The sequence below is a fragment of the Corvus cornix genome, chromosome 4 (genome assembly GCF_000738735.6).
Source record: "Corvus cornix cornix isolate S_Up_H32 chromosome 4, ASM73873v5, whole genome shotgun sequence".
NCBI classification, from domain to species: Eukaryota; Metazoa; Chordata; class Aves; order Passeriformes; family Corvidae; genus Corvus; species Corvus cornix.
This window is the reverse complement of record NC_046334.1, coordinates 25,409,347-25,432,658: the sequence shown is the minus strand read 5'-3', so window position 1 is coordinate 25,432,658 and position 23,312 is coordinate 25,409,347. Positions and strand designations below refer to the sequence as shown.

The window sequence follows — 23,312 nt, the reverse complement described above, 5'->3', positions numbered from 1 at the left end:
GCAGCTAGCGTGTGGATCCTCTTCTTGGCTCAGCCAGGCTCTTTCTGTACCTGAGGCACTTCATCCTCTCTAGACTTTTCATAGTCATATACAAAGAGGGGCTTGTGGGGGTGTGTATGCACAGTTTATGTTAATATTCATCAAGTGTTGAGTGATCAACAGCAGTGGGTCCTCTTCCTGTAATAACACCAGCACTTTACTGGAAGTCTTTGGACAAATCTCTTATTAGAGTTGACTACTGTGATTAGCACATGAGGTTGCATAGAAGCTTTGGGCTAGGCATGTGCTATGTGTTTGTCATCATACCTTTGCCCTCTCTGAGTGTAGGGAGCTGTGAAGCCTTGGGCGAAAGGGCTGCCACAGGTGGCATTTTCTTAGAAGCAGAAAATCCTCGATAAATCTTTGGAAGAGCAAGCAGGAATGGAAGCTGGGTTTGATGGTTGCTGTCTTGGTGGTATAAATACTGCACAAAGCAAAATAAGGGAAAGAGGCCTTGACTTTGAGGTTTATACTATGTAATTACTAATGCAATCAATATACATCACTGTTTCGGTAGTTTCCCCTTCCCCAGCCTCTTGATTATTTAAACCAACTGGCACATTTGTATATTGTTTAGTATCCTCAGCTTTACGAATAACTATGGGACATCTTATCAGTGATTAGAACAAATGTGCTAATAAGCACTTTCAAACCCAGAAGAATGGGTACTTCTGGTATCTTTTATTCTAACAAAAAAAAAAATCTTTCCAGTTCAGCATCTAGGCAGAAAAATGGCCAACCTAATTAGAAAAAGGTTTGTCAAGAGCAGGGAAAGCATTTCTCACTTTTTTTTGGCATACTGCAACATCAAACTTGTGAATTTTATGTAAAACATTCTGGAAAGAAACAGCCGTTATGACAAATGTGTTATTAGTTCTAAATTAACATAACTAATGAGGTCCTCAGTTCAGTGTGAAAAAAAGTAATAAAGTGCTGCAGTGTGCAGCATTGTATTACCCAGCCTCTTTCTTCACTTGAGCAAACTTCTGCATGGTAAAGGCGAGAGCATTAATTGAGTGCAGGACCTGTTTATAAATCCTGAGTGCAGCTCAGGGTTTGACTGCTGCCACAACTGCTCATTCTTACCTTGTCTGTAATTAACTTCTTGCAGCTTGAAATTCTCCATGAAATGAAGGATGGTCTCTGTTTCAGAGAGGCTGCTCTGGCCTAAAGTAAAGAGACCAAACTCCTACTGCATCTCAAAGTCCTTGCCTGGCTGTGTGGGCAGCCGGGGAATGAGCCAAAAGACTCTTAGGATCAGTCTTCTAGGTAAATAACATTGTAGGCAAGAAGAGGATAAGAGGCTTGTGACTTTCCATAGGTTGTTCCTTATGACAAATTTGGTACAAGCTCTACTGATCCCTGATGAAGGCATCCAGTGTACCGTCAAAGAGGAGCCTGGCTGCTGCGTACAGTTACCTACATAAGTGTGCACTGGCACATGTGGAGTGAATGTGGGCTTCACATATGAGTCCCACCAAATGTGGGACCAATCGAACCTGTTGGAGTCAGTGGGACCCTTGCTGTTAACTCCAGTGGGTGGAGCTCAGTGTCAACCTAGGGAGCAGGAGCACCTTCCACAGCAGCTCCTTCATGCCATGTGCTCCCAGTGCTCTCCTTGTGCTGCCTCTGGCACTTGCTGGGTCACTCTGTTATCTGATTTAGCTCACTGAAGTGGCCCAAAAGTAAGAAAAAGTAAAAAAATAAAAAGGAAATTAGAATTCTTTTGTTGGTTCCTGCTTTCTGGTGGGTCATGGCAGTGGAAGGAAGAGGTAATGGAGGGAAGGAGCTGTGGGGAAGCCTGGGATGGCAGCAAGGCTGAGGCTGGGGCAGCAGCAGGAAAATTAGGTAGGGAGAAGAGCAGCAGCCCTGGCTTGGTCACCAAGCTTCTAGACTGTCTGGGCTGCCTGTGAAACCACAACCAAATTCCTTATGTCAATGTCTTTATTTTGGTTATTGTTTGAAGGAGTTTCCAATCAAAACTTTGTGTATTCCCTAAAATCTGATCTTGAATTTGAACATGCTGCACTACAGGGACTGAAGTCTACCAGTCATATAACATAGATGAATGCCTTTGAAAAACAAATCCTTAATCAAAGTTACACTCCATTTGTTTTTTAAGTTTTCATTTTTCCATTTTAGTAGCTGTTTCATTGCTAGGAGAAGCATTAAGACTTTTCTCATATTTTTCTTCTTGTGGGTCTTTTAAAACTGAATGTACCTTGTTATTAATGTCTTGGTGGAGGATATTTTCACTTATCTGCCCTGTACTTGTAGCTTGACTCCAAGATTACCTGTCAAGGGTTTTGGTGTCTTCATGCAGGAATTTGTGCATTGTTGTTTTGACTATTTGAACACTTCCATTGTAGTATTTCTTTCTCACTATACTGTTGTAATTATACATCAAGTTAGCTGAAGGCAGAAATTCTTTTTGTTCTGTTATGTCTTTTTTGTCAGCCTGCAGTTAATACACATTGACTTACAAAAACAACATCAATGAAATTATAGTTTCAACTACGTTGTAACTCTTTTTTTTACACAGTCACGGAAAGAAAGCAAAACCAAGTTGCAAAATGTAGGCTGGTTGAAAAGGCCAATTTCAACATGAGAAAAATGATGAAAAGATACCTTCAGAAAAATGAAGAAAAGATATCTTCAGAAAAAATACACTATGTATGATAACGAGTCATTTATTTCTAAACAGGTGCTGTCTTCGGTCAAAAAGACTGAAGAGGTCACTTTTCTGCTCAGACTTCCTTCTGTGAACATTTAACCAAGGTAAGAAAGTCACTGCTGCAAATTATCTCTGCCACTCACGCAGTATTTTCCCTGTGGGATACCTTTTCTGTTTTAGTGTTTGTTCTTTTTACTGAATGAATCACCATCTCCAATAATAGCGAACTCCCCAAATTATCAGATGAGCTTTTTGAAGTTTGATAAGAAATATGTTTTCATTCTAGCATGGGTTTCTTCCAGAGCAAAACAAGACTTGTGGGAAAAGCTGGGCTTTTCCAACACTTCACCTCCTGAAAATGTCAGTGATAACTTGTTTTGAAATGGTTATTGGAATATATTCAAAGCACTTTATCAAAATATTTTGTCTAAAATCTCCCAACCATAACTACTTTTGATAAAAGATTGTTTCAAAGCATGACTCAACAAACATACAAACCTCAAAGTGCAGAAAACAGCAAAAAAATTAGCATTCCAGATTTCCCCCATAAAGATATATTTTTTTTTAAATAATACTTGCCACCTCTCAGCACATTAATCTACTCAATGAGACAAGCAAAAGGTTATCTTTGGAAAGAGGTTCACCTCAACTGTTTCTCTGGATTCACTTGTTGTTTCTTGGTACCATCTGTTTTTGACGCCAGCTTTGCTCATGTCTGCTCTTTTCAGATTTGCAGATCTCCCAGAAAGCTCTTCCATCCTGCTCTTTGTGTCTGCTCCTTCTAGGTACATATGTGTCAGGTTCCTCATATTCATTCCTCTTTTGGCAAGCCAAAGAGAAATCATCCAGAGTAATTTAGTCCACTGCTAGGTGCCTTTGCACAAGAGTTTGTCAAGTTCCTATGAAAAATCACTCTGGAAGCACAGCGTGCTTGCCTTTTGCCTTTTTTACATTTTTCACTCTACAAACACTAGGAAGAATCCAGTGGTAGTACAGCTGGGTATTTCTTACAAGTTGTTTAAGAAAACAGAACTTAGTATTCAGTCCCATCCTCCTGCTGGCTGCACAGCCACATGCAGGTAAATATTGCTGCATGCTTTCAGACAGAGACATGGGTGTGTATGCAGTGTTACATAACAGAGAGGGTTAATGTGTGCTGCAGAGCTGTGAAGAAAGTAAGCAGGCATTCATATGTCAGGAGAGGACAATGGGGTTTTTTGTTCAGAAAATCTGAAGGTATGCTTAAGCCCTTCCAAGGTATCACACAGGTCACTATTACATCATTGATGATTTACATTTTCTGCTCTGTATCATTTTCTCTTCTTGGCTTAGAGAAGCAAGTTAAAGCTAGATAAATGCTGGATGTGCTCAAAGAGTGTGCATTCAGCTTCTAATGGCTTAATAACCACTTTCTTCTCTCTCGTTTGTCATCATTATTATGTGTCTGTTAACAAGAAACTGTTCAGCGGAATCACAGAAGAAGCTGCCTAATACTTTACTACCAGATTTGTGAGAAGGAATAGGGTAGGATAGCAAGGAACAATTTTTAGAAGTGAGGAATAAACAGAGTCTTTAAAATTTAATTTCTTGCTGTCATCATCCTAATTATCAATGGATCTATTTGATGTCTCAGTTTAGAGAGTGAGAATAGTGCTGTTTTTTGTCTGTCACAGTGATTAATGTCTTTCTTTTTAATAACCCAGTAATGTGTACAGAGTCATGTACTAAATCTATAGACTATGCTGTGCCAGAGCAATTATATGACATATACCCAGTTACATCAGTGGTGATGTCCTCTGTTTGGATTGCTGAAAAAGCAGACTGATGACAGGGTGTCTGCTGAACCAGATAGAAACCATAGCCCTGTGAACATACACTGAATTTAATACTAGTTGTTTACCTTCTATTCCCTACTCACTTTGGATTATTTTCCTCATCACAGGAACCAACTTCTCTGCGCATTCCACAGGGCAGCAGAAATAGAGGGACAATAAAATCACAGCTAAGTGCATCATATTTATCATGTAATATCTCTGATCCTTTCCTGGAACTGGTAAGAGAAATGGGGTATATCCCACTGAATTAATGTGGTTGTGCTCATATTACATGAACAATGGTTATGAAAGGCAGATATTAAAGCAAATCACTAAATTCATATTAATTTTAGTGGCATTTTGACCAGCCCTAAGCAGAAGCCTGTGGCTTTGAGGAATTGATTTCTACATTTTTATTTCACTTTTAAACAATTCCAAGACTCCCAGCGTTCATTTCTTATATTGCAGCAAGCTTTCTCAGATGTATTTTCTCATGCTATGCAAGAAGGTGGCTGGAGTTTCAGAAGCAGATGAAATAGAGCATTATCCACTTTCTTCCTAAAGGAGTTATTTCTTCAGCTGATCTTCTCTTGAAGAAACATTCAGATATGCATTGTCTGTGTCTGTGAAGAAGAGCAATCATAATTAATGTGGTAGCTGACATTAAAATACTATGCAATATCTTAATTTTTGGTTATTCATTGAATAAGAGAAGAGAGAGTAGAGAGTTAAATACATAATTGAAAAATTGCAAGATACAGTAGATTATTATCTGACAGCCAATACAATTTACTTCACACCAACAACTTCCACCTTACCAGACTTTTATGGTCTAGGTTTCATTTTGAGGAATGTAGCACTCTGAAACAACTGACAAGTGATGCCAAATATTAGTCCTAATAAGAAGTGTTGAAGAATTATCATTTAGAAGGCACCACCAACACATTCTTCTCTTTTGGCTTGACTTACAAGTTACAGTAATTTAGGGTTCTTTTGAGACTATGACACCCTCACACTGAATATAATTCCATGCTGTGTTAATGAAAGTCAGTGTTAATGGATTTGTGTGGTCAGAGTTATGGAATTAATAGTATTTAAGATTTGCTTTCCACACACAAATAGCTGGAACACTAAGCTCTTTAAACATTTCTATGTATAGTTGGCATGCATAGCCTCTGTTTTGAGAAATTAGGGAGGAATTGGGTAGTCAAGATCCCACGATCTCTGTAGGAAAGTCAAATACAGATTTTGATTCATCTGAGTCCTTAGTGCATTCACCCCTGCAGAGCACTGTTTCTTGCTGGTTGAAGGGATACATGTGAACCGTAGGTTTTCCCTCACTCAAGGATAGTTGTTGAACTTTCTGTGCATGGCTGAAGATGATGTACATAAAAGGGTGCAGGTTTGGACTGACAGCAAACATCTGTACTGGTTTTGTTTCCGTGTAGAGGGAGCATGCACAGGTTTCCGTGTTACTGCCATGTGTTAATACTCAGTGTGCCAGTAACTCTTCCTCAGAAAAGATGCAGTTTGACTTTTGCACAGTATTTCTTAGGCTTTGGCATGCATGGTTTCACAAAACTGTGCCTCGGTGACAGGAATGAGATTTTGATCTGCTTCTGGCAGTGGACCTCCTGGGGCCTGGAGATCACAGTGCTGCTGGAGCAGCACTCTTTTAGGAGAAGAATTGTGTTAGTTGTGTTTTGTTACTTTTTCCCCTCTGTGAACCATAGGCATGCTAATTGTAAGGTATGTATCTCTGGTTAAAGGAGAAGATAAGCCCTGCTGTTTGTCCTTTTCATTTCCTTGTTTGGAAGTGGGAGTGCTGTGTGGAGCTGTGGATGATTTTGCTGATACATGTTCCAGTGCAGAGTACATACTTGGAAAGGTCCATTAGAGCTGAAATAAGCTCTTCAAGTTGACTGATGTGAGCTTGAAGATCCTGTCCTATCTGCTGCTCAGCAGAAGTGAGTTTCGAGATTGGATACACAGGGGGTTTTTTTAAGACCAGTAACATTTGACCTGTCTTTGCATATTATTTTGAAAAAACCCACACTTTAACACTGCAAAATACTTGCTTCTTGTTTTTACTTTGATCTTTGGTGAGTTCAGTCACTACAACTTAGTCTCACTGTCATTTTTCACAGATCTGTGGCAAAATGTGATTTTTTTGTACATCCTATAATGAATCAAAAGAACTGATGTGGTTCACTTTTGCGTGTTATTTCACCTGTTTAATTAAATAAGTTAATCATGATTGAAAATTCAGCAGAGACACCCAGAGATTCTTGTTCTCTCTGGAACAAATGAGAAAATTCATTACTTGCCATCTCACCCAATGACATTTCATCAACTTGTCTTTTTTGAACATAACATGAATGCTGTAGGTTAGGAAACTTATTTCACATGTACTACAGTAGCAATTAGTTTCAGGAGGAGGAAATATATAATTCAGGAAGCCTTTCATGTTTGATGTCTAAGAAAGGAAGTAGCCACCACGAGTCGTGAGCAGTGCTGACTAACTCTGAAATATAAAGTTTTCATATGTAAAGGTTTAAGGGATAAACTGTTTTTCTGTGAGTTTAGTAAATGAGTATATAAATGTAGTATGCTGAATTTTTATGCCAAAGTCACCTGAAAAGTCTTGGCCTCAGACCAGTAAGGCAAAAGGGAAAGCAGGAGAATCTCAAGAACTCTACAGAGACTTGGTTGGGTTTTCCCTGTGAGCCAGAGGATGATCTCTCAGTTTAAGGACAAAGCAGGTTTAATTTCTGTTGCTGCTCCTTCATTGCAACACAAACTCATTGCTGGACATTTACACTCTCTCATCACTCTGCTCGGTGCTGTGGCTAATAACTATTTATGGAATGAACCCAACAGGCTGAGTCTTCTGCTTTACTGATGGTGGTCTTAAAATGGAAGATATATTAGTGAACTGATGATATCACTGCTTTTGTGCTGGTGAGTGTAGCTAGCCTTGTACTTTAATAGCTTGGTGGGAAACAGTTTTAAACTTATTTTGGCTGATCTCTGGGTGCCATTATAAACTTATTTAACTTCTATTCCCATTTCCAGACCATTTAGTTTTAAGCCTCTCATGTGGCATTCGTTAATCAGGATATATATAGAATCAGAAGCAAATGAGAATTAGAATAATGAGAACGGAATACAAAAAAATCTGTGATTTTTCTGTTCATACATTTTCATTTTTATTACAGTAATGAAATGCTTAATAATGTACTCTTCAGCTGGTGTAATATATCTTGAGATGGTAGAATTAGTGCATATTTTGGAAAACCCCAATGACAATAAAAGGATACACAGTTTTATGACTAGGTAGCAAATTTGCAGTATCACCTTCATGCTAACTGCAGCTAAAATAACCTAACTAATGAGATAATATGAGATAACATATGGGAGTAAATAAAAAGGTGTTGGTAGGGTGAAGAAATGTCGTAAGTTATGTACATATATAGTTCAAAAAAAATTACAGTTCTGACTCAGGCTCATGAAATTGTGGAAAGTGAGAGTTAAGGCTGCCTCTCTCTACTTAATATGCCTTGGTCCCTTTCCAGCAAATATTTTATTATGTGAGCTGTCCCAGTGATTTTGGAACGTGAGAAGCATTGTGGACGTCTCTGAGGGTTTGACAGTGAATTTTTCCCATAGATCTAAAAGCAGGGACAAAAGTCGATAGAATGGGGAAGAGAGAAAGTTCTTCAGTTCCATTTTTGGGCTGTTTTAGGCAAATAAGCTTTCTGTGCAGCCTGCCCCCCTGATATTAAGGCATGACTGAAATGTTTTATTTACACATTTGGACTGTGGTTAGAGTTTGGACAGAAGATCTTAGTTTTATGTCCCCAGAAAATGTTTTAGTCATAGAGAAAGTTAATTCCACCCCTTCAGCATAGGAAGCCAGGCGAACCTGCAGTCTAAGCTCTCTTCTTTCTGACTCAGATCAAAAGCTTTCCCCTATAACTGTTGAAATGGAAAGGTGAACTCAGTGTAGGCTGGTACCCCATTACTGTGCTATACTGATAATGCCACGAAAAACAAGGTTTGCTTCTGCTATGAGACAAAAGCAACAATCAAAGCTTTAAGAGCTGGCATAAAATTGAATGGCTGGTCAGCGCTTTGGATGGTGATGTTAACAGAGGATGCGGCTTTCAGTCTCAGCGCTTAAACGCTCCTCCTTACTTCCGTAGCTGATTCCTCGTCATGCGTGTACCTCATGCAGTGCAATGCTCCCAGGGTCTCTCTTCTCACAGCTCCAATTTTTCTGCACACAGCCAGTTGGGTTACTGATTCATACAGCATTTCCTTTAGGTTGTCGTTCTGTTCCTGCATGCTTAGGGTGCCCAGTTTTCTCACTAACGTCAACAGCAATAAAAATAACCCCCCAATTTCTTTAGTTGAATTGAGAGTAAGTGGTACATACCAGTCTCCCTGGCATCACTGGCTGGTCTGTGGGGAACAGAGTCGATATCTCTTCAGTTTGTCTGTTAACTGTACTCTGAAAACAAGTACTTTTGTTTTCAGTTTTCTTTTTCTTCTTAGGTTGAAACAAAATACCTTTATACTTACCACCAATATCTCCCAAGGCTTAGGGAAAATTAGCAAAGTTATAAAATCTACAGTATGCGTGGTTTGCTGTTGCAGCTGCACTTTAAAGGAAAAGTAGTATACTCGTCCTCCTTAGAAAAGCATCTATAAATTAGCACTCTTTGAAAAGTTCCTGATGCCTAGCACAATTTCTATATGTTACAGTCAAAATATGGGCATTCCATTTTTATCACTTCAATCAATTTAAACAGTCTTGCCAAAATCTGAGTGGTCTCTGCTCCAACCTTTTTCCTTATAACATTTTCTGACCTCGTCTCTTCCCTCTAAGGGTCTGAGAAACGGGGTGCCTGAGAGGTGCAGCGTCCCCACAGTGACTCAGTGACTTTGCAAGGGTCAGTAAGGCCAGCTATCCATATGGCAAGGGTGAGTGGGACCTGGCTGGATGTCCTGCATCCTGAACGGCTCCCCCATGGCTGGTTGGGCTGAAGACCATCATGCCTTCAGCAGGGATGAGATTGTCTCCTTCTGGGTGGGTGCCTTTGGAGTGTTTGTGCCTTCACTGGAGAGCCTGCATCTCTGTTTTCCATCCGTCTTGCTGGGATGAGTAATTCTGGTGCTGGAATAATTGTTTATCCAACTCTCTTCAGCTCAGTTGAGGGGTTAAGGGCGTACTTCAAATGCAGCACGTTACTGCCTTCTTGCAGTACTAAGAAAGAAGAAAATCTTAAGGCAAGTGAGAAGGATTTGTGTTAACTTTGTTGCCAGGGAGTTTTTCTTAAATTCTCACCTTCCATAATATCTGAGTAAAAATAATATTGAATGTATTAAATCTTCAAGTTTCTTACTTCTTCATCAACACTAGGATGAAGCAGTTTACAGTCACCAGAAATGCACATGAGCAAGGCAGAGATATTAGAGTTGTTCTTGTCCTTCCATGCCCTGTCCCCTGTGTTTCTTAATCTGCATGTGCAAATTAAACTCTTAATTTACCACTATGTTGTGGTGACAGCAGGCAGGGTCAGAACACTTTAAAAACACGTAGTACCATATTAACATCAGAAACAGATTCTTCCCCAGAGAGGAGAGAAGATTTTAAAGAATGCAGAAAGATGCCACAGGGCTGTAATCCTTCTTGCTGCACAGAAAACTAGCGATTGTTGTCGAAACACTTAGAGGGGGAGGTGTGTCCAATAATCTGCAGAACATATGTAGGATAAGGCTTTCAACTGGAGATGAGAACTTGAAATAAACAACATTAGAGAAAAAAAATGGCAAAAGAAAAAAGAGAGGGAAGATGTTGTATGGTAATAACTCCATGTGACTGCCCAGAGAAGTGAACTGCTCCAAGGAGCATCCCTCTGGATGCAGATCGTCTCTGCTACAGAGGGCTGCAGACTCTACCCATGTCCCCATGCTCTCTTTGCTTGCCATGGTATGCTTTTGCAGGGGTTTGAGCTGCCTCCTTGTCCCTTCATGGAATACTAGCACGTATCCCAGGATCGGTGAGGGCCATTTGTGAAGACGGCCCATGGTCCTGATTTAGTAAAGCTCTTAAACACCTGCTTAAGGGATTTGCTGATTTGGACACTGTGCTCTCCGCTGGCTCTCTCCACATCTTCTGGCTCACTGACTGTTTGGCTCTGCAAATGCTTTAGGATGCTCCCGCCATCGAAAGCTGGCCTCTGCAGCATTAGAAGTGGGGCAGGCATGCTAGCCTTGCCTTGGCAGGTAGGTCTTTTCTCTGTTAATTTGTGATGGGAGATGAGCTGGCTGCCCCACGCTCATCCCAGCAGGTAGGAGCATGCTGCAGCACGTGGGGCCACAGTGCATCATCCTGTCCTGCCAACAGTCCCATAGAGTGTGGTCCCCAGCCTTCTGCCTGCCACGTGCCTGCCAGTGGCACTGCTCTCCAGGAGGTGACCATCTATCCCATGGACTCCACTCCAGTGCTATCACCCCCTGCTCAAAACAGCCTCATGTTGCAGAGGGTCCCCTACAGGGGTGTGCCTTCTTTTGGTGGCGGTGAGGAAAGGCATGAGAAAAGGCTTCACTGAAGTGAAGTTAAAGTTTTGCTTTAGAGACATTTCTGCCTTAACCTGATTTCATGTGGGGGGGTTCTCTTTCCGGGGGGGGGGGGGGGGGGCAGGAGTGAGATTTTCAAAGCTTTTGTAAATATGACAGTTTTAAAGCTTGCTGTCTGGATGAAAGCCTTAGACATCACTTTTAAATGCTGAAATTTCCAGTCTTTGAGAGCACCAAAGTGATTTAGGACCCCAGGTCTGTGGGCTTTGGCAGGAGTAATTTTCAGTGCTCCTAAGTCACTGTTCTTTTAAATAAAGTTTTACTACCTTAGGATCTTTTCAATATATTTGCCTTGTTTCTACATTAAACTTCAGATGGCAAAATCCTCATAACTGTTTGTATTCCTGCAGAGACTGGGTAAAATGAGTTTATTTTTTTGGTCCTGCTTTGCTTCATCCAAGAGACCCCAACTGGGAGAATTTGGAGATCCCCATTTGTTATGTTTTTTCCAGCCCAGAGGTGCCCCTGCCTGCAGCAGTGATGCTCTGCAGGGAAATGCAAACTTGCCAAGCTTTGCTTACCTCAGCCCAGCGTGTGGTTCAGCTCACTGAGAGATGCACAAGTCTGACACACTTTGGAGATTGGCCAGGAGAGATGTATTGCCTGGCAGAAGCAGGACACACATCTCTCCTGCATTGCTTGTGCTTTGTGTGCCAGGCCTCAGGCTTCTTTGCTGAGACAGGTGCTGGTGCTCTTCATACAGCCACTGCTCCTTCCTCCCGGGGGCAGGGCAGGAGCAGAGCCTGGGGCCATGCCAAAGCCTCTTTGCAGACACCTGTACCAACAGGCCAAGTTGCAGTTATATTTTCTGCACTGGGATTGGGATCCACACAGGCTTGTGTGCCCATGGATGGACTGTTGGTTCACTGTGCCACAGTGCATCCAGACTTCCCCTGGGAGAACCTGAATTTGGGTGTTTGGAGAAACTATGCCGAAAAGCTAGCACTGTGCCCCAATACCCCTTTAAAAGTGGTATTTCTGGTCCCCACAAAGAAGTTGATAAAGAAGTCCAAATTAGTGGGATTATTTTGTTTGGAGGTTTTCTAATAGGGTTGAGGAACTTTGTAAGGGGCAGACTCAGGACTTCTGTTAAATCAAGCCTCAGGTTTGGATTTTCTATCAAATAGTGCTGGGGCAGGGCAATACAGGGTTAAGTGCTGCAGCTGGGTACTGTTGCCCTGCACAGTGCTGCATTGGAAAAGGGGGGGAGCAGAAAGATATGCCTGAAACTATTCTGCAGACCAACATCTCTGCTAGTTCACCTGCAAGAAGCAAACCACTTCAAGGGCTTCACTGAAGAAAGAAATATTTTTCCCTTAAGAAGCTTTAAAATAAAGGGCTCTCTTGACAGAGAAGAAATCCTGGTGATTCAGCTGAGCAGAGTGCAGTGTACTCAGCAAAAAAAAAAAAAGGAAAAAAATGAAAGTGTTAGCAGAGCCTTGATTATTGGTGACAGAGGAGCATTAGCCAAGTTATAATGGATTGTCAAACTAGGCTTGTGTTTGCTTAGCCTCCCAAGTTCTTTGCACTGAGTCAACATCTAGACATCTGGGATGGGAGGTGGGGGGAGTAACATTTTGTTAAAAAAAAAAAAGAGTGAAAATCAGTTGAATTTATGTTTCTATTCTAACGAAAGAAGTGTTTAAAAGGAAAACATACCTTTCAGAGTGAAGCATTTGTTTTTGTTCTCTACAAGTGCTTGTTTGAATTCATGTTTGTTAAGGGGCTTGTAGTTAGTAAATCATGGAGGTTTCCCTTGGTAACATAAAAATAGGTGTGATTGGAAAATTTGTAGTGAGAAAATAATACTGCCTTTCACCCACTTGGACTTGACTCGGTGAGATATTTGAAAACCCGGTTTGACTTAAAAGTACATTTCTTTAAGAAAAAAAGTACCATTAAGACAGAAATTTTCCAGGAAGACACATAGAAATTGCAGCAACAACACCATGAATCATGTGTCCACCCAAGGACACAGCCATTCCCAAGTGGTGGTGCTTACTGGTGAGGGAAACACAAAACACTTGAGTATGAAAGCAATACCAGCTTGAAAAACAAAGACAGATTTTCTGTAGCACATATAATTTAATTTTCCAGCCTTGTCCTTCTGTACACTAATTCAGTCACTTCTTATATTTAGGACCCCATGGCTTTGATAGGCACAGCCCTGGTGCCCTCTTGCCATTGCATTTGTGTGTGAAAATAGTTGTGCCCAGCTTTATACCACACTGCAACCTGTGCTGGTCAAAAGCCCAGGGGAGCAAATGGACAGACAACAGCCAGCTTGAGAAGGTTTTGGGTCAGGTCCTGGTGCTAATGCAAAAAGGAACGATACTTCTGAATGCAAAGTTTTGTCTTTGTCCTGTGCTGCTCCCTAAGGGAGCTGGGAACAGTGCCGTATTTTCACACACCAACAGGAGGGCGCAGGCAAGAGGAGGCAGACAGACACTGGGATGAAGATTTGGCTTTAGCCCTCCAGTCTCAACTGAGGCTTTTTGAGGGCCTTTGAGTGGTTACAATGGATGACTCTGCAGCACGGCTGATAGAAATATTCCACTGAAGGTGCATCTGCTGATACCTTCAGAAAATTCTGTGCCTTTTGGTTTCATCCAGTTAGCCAGCAAGGGATTTCCTTGGGAGTCACTATGCTACTGCATCTAATTTTGAACAGAAAATCCTGTTGGTGACAGAGTCCCAACATTTTGTTTTGGTGCTGTATATGTGGGCAGATTTAGTAACTTGCAAAATTCAGTACATCATAATGTTTCTGGGTCACTGAAGAGACTTGGCAAACTTTTGTTGTACTTTGTAATATGTTTTTTCTGTTTTAAGTCAAACCAGAGAGAGAGCCTTGACTTTGAGTGTTCTGATTTATTTCATCTGTTTTTAGAAGATATCTTTGGTTTTGTTGGACGTAGGGAAAAGAAGACCCTGGTGGAACATTGCACTCATAAAACAACAACAAAAAAGAAGAAACAATTATGAAACAGGAATATTTGAAGACACGGTACGTCAGTCATTTAATCTGCATCCAAATTAAGCTATTTTTAAAGTAGTATGTTCTTTCTAATTCTGCTACACTAATAAAGAAGGTTTATTCAGCAAGGGTTAACTTTCTCTTGTGCACAAGGATCTAATTCATTTAAATCCCTGTTGAGTTTTTAGCACACAAATGAAGTGTTATGTGGTTATGCTGGAGCACTTGGCATTGGGTGAATTTTTCCCATCGTAATGTTGACTTACCAGACATGTGCAAAGCCTGTCCACCTCACTGTGGCTGTGCCTGTGGAGCAGAAGGCAGCGCTGTGAGCAGCCCCGATGTGGATGGAGCAGTCCAGGTCTATGTGCAGTGACCCTCCTGCCACTGAGGAGGACGGTGCATTTTGCTGGGTAGATGACCTGACCCAAGGCACTCTGTATTTTCTGAACTAAGGAGTTTACAGATCTTGCAGACCTGGGAAGACTGAGAAAATGCTTGCGAAATTTAAACAAAACTGAACATCTTCACACGCTGTAGGTGGGGACTTCAGTACATGCAGACTGCTTTTGGTAGCTGCAGGGACTTTATGCTGTGAAGTATTTTAGAGTGATGACACTCAAGACTAGGATTGCAGTTCTAATGTATGGATCACAGAGATTCAGGGGTAATACCAAGCCTAGGCCTGTATTGTAACACACCTTTGCAGTAACTGAAGGTGAAAAGTTGGTTTGCATGTGGCATGTTGAGTCCCACCCTGATATATGGCAAAATAATTGAAACATAAACAATTCTGTAAAGATAAGGGTGTATGTGGGCTTCTTGTTGTGAAAATACACATTATTGTAAACTTACCCAATTGATTGGGAAGAGAGGAGACACTAATACTTCATATACCAGTGCTGGGCTGGTTTTCATTTGCCAGGCCTTCTTTGTACTCTTTTGGCAAGGTAAAAGTCTTTGTAGGGTTGAAAATATAAATTGCACATCAGAAAAGGCTTTTTTTTACAATGCCAAACTAGTATAAAAGGGACTTAGTGTGGAGAGGGCCAGACTTATTGTTTGCCTTTCCTTGGCCTTTTCTCATCAACACAAACCAGCTTGTTCTGGAACTTTATCAGCATATGGACTGGAGTTATAATTTGGTTTGGACTGTTCTTTTTTTGGAAGGAAGTGTTGATGTTTCCAAAAAAGTGACTTTCTTGGGGTGTTGAAGCAACACACGCTTGTCTTCTGTGCTGTTCTTTATAAATGTGCAACCAGGTATTTACAGTATCTGTGCTTAGCAAATATCTCTTGACTGGGAAATTTTTGCCTACATGGTTGTGCTACAGGCACAGGAAGTCTTTAAAGATATTATGTTAAAATAAAGCATCCTAGCTTGTGAAATCAATAGAAATCTTTCTTCTGGTTAAATTTTCAGTCCTGAAAGTTAAATAATTAAGACAAGGTGGTGTTAGGTCATAGGTTGTCCTCGATAATCTCAAAGGTCTTTTCCAACCTAGTTGATTCTGTGATTCTGTGAAGATTAAAAGATAGTTTTTCATGAGAGTTTTAGGGTGAGTCCCATGTTCATTGCATATTCATTTGAATACTCAATAAACTGAATTTAGCCTGAAAACCTATCCAGAAGCATGATGGGGATTTAATTCTCAGTGGTAACATTGCATGCAGGAAGACAAATGTAAATGGAGTAAAAATTACATCTGTTTTTGACCAGACAGTCCTGTGTTTATAGCTAGACACTCATCATACTTGCATTTTCATATGTTTTGTTTTCAGTGTTAACTTGAAAGAATATGAATCATGCAGAGGGCAAAGATCGAGGTAATTTTCCTGACACTGAATATTTTACTGTAGGATTCACAAACCACTTACCCTCAGCAGTATGAAAATCTTCTCATTGCCTTTAGGCTGTTGTGTTGTGAAAGGTTGCAGTGTAACATGTGTGTCCTACTTCCTGATTTCTCCATGGACTAATCCAAAAAGTCCTTGAAAATTTAGAATGCTCCTTTTTAATGTCACAGTACTTTGGAGTCACTGTCTCCTTGATAAATCTCTGTCTCTCCCCCCTTACTGATAAATTACCAGTGTTTGACATAAAAGTACACCTTAACTGTTTTTTATTTTTCAGTATTAGGCTATGGAAAAAAAGGAGTGATGCTTTGAGGTGGAGCAAAAAAATAAGGAATAAAAAATGCTTTGACTTTTGTCATTATCAATGTTATATGGCAATATTCACCTACTTCAAGATTTTGCTGTACAGTGGAAGTGAAGTCTCTGCCAAGTGGGCAAATGTTCCTGAGCTATGTAAGATCAAAACCTGTTAGAAAAATGAATGGCAGCAAGCAGCCTGACATTAAGTTATACTGTTGATGATGAGGAGGGTGCATCTAGTTTTTGTTCTCTAAAAGCTAACTGCCAAGTGATGTGCTATTTTAGCCACTAAAAGCTTCTCTGAGCATGGCTTCTCATAGAATTATTCTTATTTTCCTTTCAAGCTGCATTCTCTTCTGTTATGTAGATGAACCTCATTGGCTAGGGATACTTACATCCAGATCCATCAGTCCTTCAGTGCTCAACATCTCTACACCTGACTTGTGAGCTCCTAGCACTGGAAACAGAAAAAAGAAATCCAGCTTGGAGACCTAAGTTCCATATTCAGTGAATAAGCAGAAATCAGCATATGAGAACGAGATAGGCTATTGCAAAATGTTGTCCATAAATGTCAGTAATGAGAATTGCTAAGAACTACAAAGAAATAACATAAATATAAACCATGTAGTAGATGGAAAACTGAGATACTCTATAGATATATCCAGAAGGCTTAGATTTTGGAACAAACTTTGTTGGGAAGTAGCTGAATTGCTGTCACTGAGGTCTTTCAAGAGATTAGACAGAATCTAGGAGGGACAGTCTGGGCACATTGGAGCTTGATTCAAAAAAAGACAGCACTTATTTCATGGAATCAAATTACAAAAATGTCATGCTGGAAAAGATTTCAAAAGATTAACTTATTTGGTCCTGCTATGGGCATACTGACAACATGGTTGCAGTAAGGATTGGCTCTACCTATTTTGTGAACAGGCTGATATTAGAAATCCATGAGCAATTCAAAATAATTGTGATGCTTTTGAAACCAAATTCTGATTTTGTTTTCTTCTGAGCTAAAAGACTAATACACCATGAATTAGTGGTAGGCCCCTTGCTGTACTGGGCCTTGTGACTTTTGGTGTCTCTAAACTGGGGAGGAAAATGCTGTCTTGATGAGCTCTTATGTAAACAACAAATATTAACATACATAAAAATATTTACCAAACTTAAGTCTACAAAGGTATAATTGCAGGCTAGACTGTCCTCAGCTAGTTGTTATGGACAAAATATCCTGTTGCATCCCTTTTAAAATCAGTGCATTTCTTTTTTGGCTGTATGCTTCAGATGAGTTCCACATGTACTCCAGATTTCCCAAATTCATCATTGGTGTCTTATTATCACTTGAAGTTGCTTCACAGTTAGGGCAGATCCAGGATTCTCATTTGTTTTCCATAGCATGGATCACATTTTAATACAGAATGTCTTGTGTATCTCTCCTCTTCCCATTCTGCAGTTGTGAAACACCCTTGTGGTGTGGATAATTATTACATCCATGGAAAGTGAAGTTAGGAAAGTATTTCATGCAACTTTAGCTTCATAACAGTTTAACAGCTGGGGCTGGGGAGAGCCAGCACTGTGTGACTGGCCAGTTCTCCACTGCAGGCCATTTCTGAGAACATCTGACAGTATCCTTTTATAGTATTTCACTTCTAACTTGTCTTTAGTTCATTAGTGGTTGTTTCTAAGGATTCTGCCTTCCTTGAGTGCTCTGTCCCTTTCCATCTCTCTTTTCCTCTCTGCTGACAAGACCAATGCTAGAAAGCAGTGTGAAAGGCAGCACCCTCCAAGTCACAGGTTACTGACACTATGGGTGGGTTCAGGGGCTAGAGGAGAGAGACCACAGGCCAGTCCAGGCTTTTCTTCCGGAAAACCGGAAGAAGGTCTGGTCAAGTATTCCTCACTATCCCCGCTTTTTGAAAAAGGATTAAATTTTCAGCCAAACACCCACCTCTAAGGAAACTGGTTGTGAGTCTCTTAAAAATGCTGGTTAAATGCAACTTGGCAACAAATCATCATGGATCATCTCTTGACAAACAAGAGGTGGTACTTGCAACTTGCACTGAATTTCATTCCTATTGTAGCTGAACTTGGGGGAATGATACTAATATATTTGGGGCTGAGAGAGAGCTGTTTTTCAGAGGTGTGTATGGACCTCCTTCTTCCTTTCCATACAGTTTATTCTAGTGGGTTTCCCACTCTTTCAAAGATGACTAACAGCATGGAAGACTCCCTCCATAATCACTTAGAGCCATTTTCTGGCTCTGCTCAATAAAATAGGCTAGCCAGGATGAATACATTTTTATAAGCCAATTTAACCCATGGGGTTTGTATGGTCATTTAATGTTTCTCTCCCTTTTTCCTCATGAAGAGGTGCTGCCTGCTCATTGTTTGTAATCAGAAAGACACTTTGAGGATATCTTAAGGGGTTAAACTGACCAAGTTTATTTTGTTTGGTCATTAGGATTGTACAGAACACAATACAAATGCGTACATTACCAATCCAAAATGAGTGCTCTGTTGCTTTGATTACAACAACAGGGATTAATTAAGCTCTTCCAGACATATTACTGCATTTGTATTTGTACACACTTAGTGACAATATAGCCATTGTCACAGATGGATGGCAGGGCTGGGTGGATGACTGGTCTGGCCCCAGAGGGCATTTCTCATGAGCTTGTGTTGTTAAAGCCCTCAGAAGCCCAGGAGCATTCCTGCATGCCTTGTACCAGGGCATCCCTAAGCAAAGATGTGCTGCCAGCTCTACTTCAGCATGTAGCACCTGGGAGCACCACCATGCCACTGCCAGGTGAGGCATCTCTCATGGGAATAGAGTTCACAAGCATGCTGTTTAATTGAAATACAAAACATTATGGACACTGGCTAAAAAGACACCATTTTGATGTATTGGGATGTCTTGCTTCCTCAGTCTTTCATAAAATCCCTGTAGAAGCTAAAAGTAAAGGTTCTCTTGGAAGTGTGATGTGAGGGAAAAAAAGCATTCTGCATTTCAGCTGTTCTTTAATGAAATCTAATATGTGGATATTACGAGAGGAGATGGCATCGTGGGGTAGAAAGTTCTTAGAAGGCCAAACCCACTGTGAAAATCTGTTTCAGTACTAACATGGAAGCATGAATTTAGTTGCACAATGGTTACTCACCAGTTCTGAAAAAAACATAGAAATTGTTTCCAGGTTCAAATTAGACAAAGCAATGTGTGCTCTGTGACACACTGGTCCTCAATTTTATGGCAAGAACCTCCAGTTTCTTTGGCAATTCAAAGCAGAGCTCCACAGTGCACTGAAAATTTTGTGGCAGCTTCATAAACACTCCCAAACTCTGGAATATATTGAACAGTGAGTGATTTGATTACACATATTAAGTGGATTGAAATTGCTCCTTGTATATGGTTTAAATGAGGCTTGATCTGGGGTTTTGGCGTGGTGAAGATGGAAGGAGCTTGAGACAGAGAAGGGAAGATCTTCAGTGTATACACTGAAGCCAGAGGACTTGGAAGAGGGGTTTTGGGGATTTAATGAATACAAATTCTCCCTATTTTTTCTATATTTACTGTGAGCACTAGTTTTGTCTGCTGGATGATGGGTGAGCAGGAAGTGTAGGGTGTGCTCTGGGTGACCTGGAAGATGAGCAGGTGCTCTGCAGAAACAAAGGGTTTGGCCCAGGCACTTCAGACCCAGACAGGGCTGTTCTACTTGGATGGAGCTCTTCTGGGATATTGTAGCAAATAAGGTAAGGTAGTAATTGAAACAGTTTCTGAGCAGTGTTTGCTAACCTAGATACTTAAAATGACAAATACATTGAAAGCTGAAATCTGTGTTGAAATACTTTTCTTCTCTCTTTTGGACCAAGTAGGTTTTTAGATGACAACTGGCATATCAGCCAGTGCAATTCCAGGGCAAAGAACCTTCAAATTTGATTATTTCTAAGTATTAGGACCTTTCTGTCACATAACTCAGGCAATTGATGGCTTATCTGAACCTTTTGCTGAGATCTGTAACTGGAGACAAGAGCATTTCCAAACTTAACATATTTCACCCAATTAGAAGCAAGGTCTAAAAAAAATCCCCTCTTTTCAACAGTCAAATAAGGAGGGGATGAAGGTAAAACTAGTCCAAGTATTATCTCAGACTACAGGATACTTTGCTTTTGTTTGATAATGAGACTATATTTCGTAAGGCAGACTGTGGGAACAAAGGTAGCCAGGGGTAACTGTGGAAGTGCAAATGAGTGTGTGTGCAATTGAAGAGTAGCTGGATAATGTCCATCTCATAATAGTCCAAGATATGGCAGAGGAAATTGCAGGTCTGGTAGAAAGGATTTTTAATAACCTATGAACTCCAAGGCAGCACTTTATGGTTGGGGGATAATGCCTGTAACACCCTCTGTTGCAGGAAGGGAAAAATGATCTGGGCAGCTCGTTAGTGTCACTTCAGTAGTATGCAGAGATTTGAAACAACAGAGAACAAAGATAGGCAAGTGAAGAATGTAAAAATTAAAAGCAACTGGAGTTTTTCAAAGGTGAATTGTACCAGGTTAGATGATATTTCTCTTTTACAAGGTAATTCCTCTGCAAAGGAAGTGAAGTGTAGAGATTGAATCTAGCAGGGCTTCAGTGCCACTGAGCTGTGCAGGAGCCTAAAATAACCTGAGGGAGATGGGAATTTGTAGGCAGACTCTCAAGTGGTAGGGGACAGTTTAAAGAAGAGGCCACAGAGCCACCACCTGAAAGGGCAAGGGTTGAGCTGGAGGAAGAGAGCCATGGCATTCCTCCTGCAGCATCTGGAAAGTGTTCCTGTTTAATTGTGCCATTGATGACTTTGTCAGCAGAAGTCACAGCATGCTAAAGCACAGGGTGAGGAAACCAGCTGGGAGTTGTTGTCTGCTGAAAGAAAGTTTGAAATAATATCCCGGCAAAACCAGATGGACCTTCTGGATGGTGTGTGAGCAGCTGGACAAAATATAGCAAGGCAAAGGGCAAGGTGAAGGAAGTTAGCACCTCAGTACACATTCCTTTGATGAGACATCTAGTGTAACCTCCTATGCTGAGTAAAAGTTGCTTGCTTTATTAAACAGTCTTTAATTAGGTGATCCCAAGCTACTGTTTCTCATAGCATGTCAACTGAGTTCCACGTAAAGACTCTTAAGGCTGAGATTACTCTGAGAGCTAGAGGTGGATCAGGCAATTTGTTTGTTTGTTTGTTTTTTTAATTGCTTTTTCTTCTGCAGAAGTTAAAGGTAGGGACTGTATAAAGGGCAATGCAGAAAGATAATGTTTAATGCATATAAACACTGTTGAATATCTACATCAGGAACTTTCTGTCTCTAATGGCAGCACTGCTTAAGCCAAAATTTCCTTTTGGGAAAAAGAATAACAAGGAATTTTAAAAAATATTTATGAAATTTTGGGAAAAGTGAAATCTGTGTTTGAGAATGTTTTGATTGGCAAAAAAGTTTTGGTTGTTCTACCGCTTGCTAAAAAACCTGATTTTTTTTAAGAATTAAAATTTCTGCATGTTTGGAGGGTAGCTTACTAAACACTGCTAAAAACATTTCAACATTAAAAAATACAATAATCTTATCTATATGCATATATGCTGGATTTATATTGTCTAGTTAGTACTTTTTAAAGTTAAATAGAATGATAAAAAAGCATTAAATATTTTCATGTCTCTATTCTCAGCTCTAGCACAGGAGGTTTTTAGAGGTAGATTGTTGAGACCCACTTTACAGTGACTACGACAAGTTAGTGTTGGGCTGGGGAATGTATTTCCAGAAGTGGTGCAGATTGCTGTTGGGAAAAGTACAGATTTGCATTCTCCTGTCTTTAGACTTAGAAATAGGGAGAGAGGCAATGTAGGACTTGCTTTTTTCTGTAATCACTGGTGAATCACTTAGAGAAAGTTTTCTAACTTGGGTCACTCTAACTAGCTTACAATTCCAAATTAATCTGTCAGCCTGTGTGGCATATGTTGCAGAGGGCCCAATCAGCCTGTTTATACTGGCTTTGGGAGTAGACACACAAATTAAAAAAAAAAAAGCGGATTTCGGTGCTGAACATCAGGCATCTGACTTTGAGAAAAAATAATACTACTTTTAATCTGTCTTGCTTTACTTTCTTCTTAATGTGAGATCCCAAGCTGCAAACTGAGATTATCTTGACGTTTTCCTTTGCCTTTTTCAAGGAAAAATTCTTGCTGGTTTCTATTCAGCAGAGCTTTGGACAGAGCAAGGGCTGAGAATAGAATGATTAAGCCTCAGTCAGAACCTCTCTTGCTTCTTTGTGATTTCCAGAACTGCATTCTAAGTCACTCAGATGCACCTCCAGCACCAGGAATTAATCATCTGCTGACAGAGTGAAAAGCCATTAGTTTTATAGGAGCTTTTCCCCCTTGAAATTCCATTGCTGTTTGACTCTTTCTGAGAGATGATGTTGAAACTGAGGATGAATTCAGTTTCAACATTTTCATATTCTTTGCAGTCACTGCCAGGAAAGTGCTCAAATCTTATGCAATAATGGCCTGGACTCCTTTCAACGTTTGCTGTGGTCGTCACGGCACTGTAATGATCTCAGCTCCATACGTCCCGAGTGCTGGATGCAATCTGCTTGGAGATGCTTCTCTGCACAGGGCTGAAACTTCAGAAGCAGTCATAGAATCATAGAAACCCCTGATCTGGAAGGGACCCATAAGGATCATCGAGTCCAGCTCCTGGCCCTGCACAGAACCATCCCCAAGATGCCTGAGAGCATTGTCCAAAGGCTTCATGAGCACTGTCAGCCTTGGAGCTGTGACCTCTCCCCTGTGGAGCCCATTCTAGTGCCCGAACATCCTGTGGCTGTGATACCCAACCTCCCCTGACACAGCTTCATGCCATGCTCTCAGGTCCACTCTGTGAGTTGTATTGGCAGGAACCCTCCCGTGTGGCACTAGAGCAGATAATGGAGTGGCTCTGGGTAAAGCACAGGTACAGCACAGGTACAGCAGTGTTCCCA

General features: G+C 40.7%; 1 long non-coding RNA gene across 4 annotated transcripts in view; it reads left to right on the top strand.

Moving 5' to 3' along the window:
• The window catches only part of LOC104697169, a 185,049-nt gene that overhangs the window by 6,741 nt on the left and 154,996 nt on the right, over positions 1–23,312 (top strand). For 3 of the 4 annotated variants that reach the window (XR_002048272.3, XR_005601759.1, XR_002048271.3), the window contains exons 2-4: positions 2,744–2,817; positions 4,656–4,766; positions 14,091–14,179. This is a non-coding gene — a long non-coding RNA (uncharacterized LOC104697169). Of the gene's footprint in view, positions 1–2,743; positions 2,818–4,655; positions 4,767–7,417; positions 10,819–14,090; positions 14,180–23,312 lie in introns of those variants that run through there. The other variant, XR_005601760.1, reaches the window with a different exon arrangement.